Source organism: Galendromus occidentalis, unplaced genomic scaffold (genome assembly GCF_000255335.2).
Source record: "Galendromus occidentalis unplaced genomic scaffold, Mocc_1.1 scf7180000077448, whole genome shotgun sequence".
Classification (NCBI taxonomy): domain Eukaryota; kingdom Metazoa; phylum Arthropoda; class Arachnida; order Mesostigmata; family Phytoseiidae; genus Galendromus; species Galendromus occidentalis.
Window position 1 is genome coordinate 550,137 of NW_003805436.1, and position 3,059 is coordinate 553,195.

Genomic DNA, 3,059 nt, shown 5'->3' on the forward strand with positions numbered 1-3,059 from the left:
CTGTCAAGTTTTGGAGGCGCTATTCGACATGAGAGAGAGACCCGGCTATTGATCAAAACTTCGTTTCACCAAAGAAGAATTATCCCCGTTCCGTGTGAATTGCTCAACACGTTCCGGATGAGCGAGACTGTCTCGGGCGAATCGCTCGATCCGTAGGAGGAGCACGTCCCAATGCTTGTCTCGGGTCTATTGTTTTCGATAAAAAGACCGCCATCTAGACGCTGAATCAGCGATCACATCGCTCGCATCCTGCATCCAGTAGGGGAGCACGTCAGCCGTTGTTCGAGATGAAGGTCTCGATGGGAGACAGAGAACTCGAAGGAACACTCTGGTGGATCGGGAGCCGAGACGTTCTCGAGGTCCATGAGCTCTCGATTTTGGGGAATCACGACGACATAGCATGGGAAGCTTTGTTTCGGGTGTCGTCTATTCGAGATGCAAAGGCGCTTAATCCATCTCCGAAAGCCTCAACGGCTGGAGCACAGTCCCAATTCTCTACTAAGTCTCCGAAAAACGAAGGTAGCAAGTGCTTGAATGAGCTTTAACGGGAGCCATCCTACCGATGAGGAGGATCCCTCCTCGAGTTGGGGATGTTGACACGGTCGGATGAGGCAAAGCCATACTCTCATGCGAGCCACTTTTTCACCTGCTCCGGATGAGCCCTCATCGAGTCTTTGATGAAGGAAATCGGACCGTCGACGCGGATCATCCGCAACAGGAGATGACCACCCCGCCTTTCACTATGAACCACGATCGACCGCTTTATCCAGATACAGGTCAGTTGTAGTAGGTCAAGCTCGCTTTCGCGGAGCACGACCCGCAACACAGCGCGATTCTGGAATCACGATTGATCAGCGAACAATCTCCGTCGATTAGGTTGTGCAAGGAATCCGACCGGTGACGGGAACATTGCCGTCCTGATCGAATAGATTTGGGTTCCCCGTCGTGGGTAAGATATAGGAGAAAGATATGTAGATATATATATGAATATAAATAATTTCGGCACGACCATGAAAACATAATTCTAGGTTTCCGCCTTAGGTTTCATCTCATCTCATAAGTCATAAGACGGATATGACCATATCGTGACTATTCTTGGAATCGTCACTGCCGGGTAAATCGCAAAAGAAAGCTTAAAATAAAATCGACGGGTCCGAGATGATAGGCACTCACCTTCGATAGACGAAATACAACTCCAGTAAGTAGGGTCTGTAGGCGGAAGAACTCGGCAAACTCTAGGCCGGGCCTGGCGCATTTTAAACTCTGGAACGTTGATGGAGAGGGCTAGACAGGCGGAGCTCCCGAGCTGGGAGTGGGCTCCAAGAGCTACGTATGAGGACGCTTGCGACACTCCAGCTGATGGGGGTGGGCCCCAGACCGTAGATTGTTCATCTGTCCTCTGCTTCGTTTCCCTCAAAGCTTCCCATAAACGGTTGGCCGTGGCGGCACCGGCAACTGGGCTCGCACACATCAACACACACGCTCGGCGGTTCCGAGAGTTCAAAGAGTACCTTCCCGAGCCTACTCTCCGCTGACGCCTCGTCGCGGGAAATGACCCAGACTTTGCGAAGGAGTTCGCGTGAAGTCAGAACGATTTCGCTCTCTATCGATCGATGGAAATGGCCCGTTCACGAAAGACCTCACTGGAGAAAGCTGATATAGCGCGTATCCGAAGGAATTTTCGTTAGAGTCCCGTTCTGTTGCGATCGATCGAATAATATCCGGAAAGGGTCAGCCGTGAATGAGAGAGCCGGACGTCAAGGCTCAAAGTCATACGGCCATGAAAATTCTATTCGCGCAGATATTCATAGAGAGACCCACGCTATTTCTCTGCTTCGGACATCCAGATATGTTTTCTTGGCTCGGATTTGCCGAGCTCATATCACTGATCACTCGCCATTCCCGCTTGAATCTTGCGCCCGATTCCACTAACCCGATCTGAAGCGTCCTCTTCGGGATCGGGGCCAGTCATCTAGGTCTGAACCGGAGTTGGTATGCGGCAAAAGTCAAGAACTCGCTTGATACCTTTTTAAATGAGCCGGTCTCATCAGAGAATCCACTACATATTCTGAGAACATTCATCGCTGCGTGGAGTAGGTACCTAGGATGAATAGGCTCGACGTCATTACGATGAAGGAAATTTCGAAATGTGCTAATGATCCAAGATCCTGAGTTGTCTGAATGCGTCGGTCTCCCAACCAGGGCAGGAAATTTCCAGGATGGAAGACCTTGCCATAGTCCTCGAGAGCAATTCTCGCTTTTCAATTCATGAATACATCTCATTTTCATTTCCTGCCCAAATCCATGCCGATGGAACCATCATGCGCTGCTGAATTACATCCAATAGATCTGCCTTTCCCCCCCGAGAAAACATGATTCTTTCTGATTCACCCGAGCGCTAGTTCTCTGAGGACTTCTTCAGCGATCCGTGCCTCTGGATCGTCATTGCTCAAAAATCGGAGCCCGCTACACAGAGCGCTAGATCCGCGAAAGGCGACGACGCCAACGTCGACGGTTTCCCTTGACCCTGCTGTCGCGAGTCAACCTACCAAGAGTACACCCCCTTGAGCTCCGAAGTCGAGAGGACCAGCCGTCACAATGAGCTCGACAACAACCTGTGACGCTACGAATCAGATCGAGTGGGTCGAGCGGTCACGAAAGGATTTACTTGTTTGCGGACTCAACAGGATCAAGATCATTCCTGACGACGAGGGTATGCTCAGAGATGCATGTCTCGGCTCAGAATTCCTTCCGCTCGCGATCTCTAATGTCGACGAACAAAAGGAATTCCCGAGAGGAGGCTGTCTCAGACCCCGGCATTGTATTCCGCGAGGAAACCCTATGCCAGCTGTCATGCGAGACGGCTGTTCTAATTCCTCGAGATGCTTTTTCTCATACGCGATCGAAGAGACATGATTTCACTGCGGCTCTTGCGAGTTGGCACAATGAAAATTGTTATCCGGCTTGTGCGGCGCATCTCCGGACGGTAACAGCCGCCGAGAGTGGAATGCGAACTCTCAGGCATGACGACACGGAGCTCCTCGAGCAACTCTCGTCCC